At 36.1% G+C, this 679-nt stretch overlaps 1 protein-coding gene across 1 annotated transcript in view; it reads right to left on the reverse strand.

Annotated features, from left to right (window-relative positions):
• CPT1C (carnitine palmitoyltransferase 1C) overlaps window positions 1-679 on the reverse strand; it is a 34,601-nt gene that overhangs the window by 6,257 nt on the left and 27,665 nt on the right. The gene's annotated exons all lie outside the window — the stretch shown is intronic.

A 679-nucleotide genomic window follows, 5' to 3' on the forward strand; every position in this document is an offset into this window, starting at 1 on the left:
CTTAGGGAAGGAATGTAAATTGAGTTACAAAAAAAAGTTTCAGGAAAAAAAAATATATCTATTCAATGACTGCAGTAGGATATGTAGCCCCAGCTAGGTGCTACTTTATAGGATGTGTAAAGTTAGACTTGTGCTCATGGAAATGTGTGTGTCACCTGTGTTTGCTAGGAGGGTATTCGGATTGATTAGGGTCTTTGGTGATTCAATAAAATGTGGGGGGGAAATGGTATAGAAAGCAAACATAGATAACAGAGACAGTGTGGGAGGAGAACAGGAGGTGGCAGAGGGTAAGAGATAGGGAACCAAGGATGGGGGGAAAAAGCAAAACATACAGAAAACAAGAAATGGGAGATCATTTGCTAAGAATAACATATTTGTTGATGTGCTTGATTGAGACAATATACAGTGTACTCTAGATGGAAAATCTCATTTTGTATGCTGTAATGATGTACAGTGAATGAATGCAAATAAATAAATTGGGAAAAAAAAAAGAAAAAAAAAAGATATGTTGGCATGAAGTGGTCTGCAGGGTCTGAGGTTAAACTGAATTGAGAATTTATTAAGAATTATTTATTTAATTTTACCAATATTTTTTTTTGAGAGTTTTTTTGCCTCAGGATGCATGTGTTTGCCGGAGAGAGAGATAAAGACAGGGAGAGGGAAAGTGAGAAATCACCTT

The sequence above is a fragment of the Tupaia chinensis genome, unplaced genomic scaffold, assembly GCF_000334495.1.
Source record: "Tupaia chinensis unplaced genomic scaffold, TupChi_1.0 Scaffold000673_1, whole genome shotgun sequence".
Classification (NCBI taxonomy): Eukaryota; Metazoa; Chordata; class Mammalia; order Scandentia; family Tupaiidae; genus Tupaia; species Tupaia belangeri.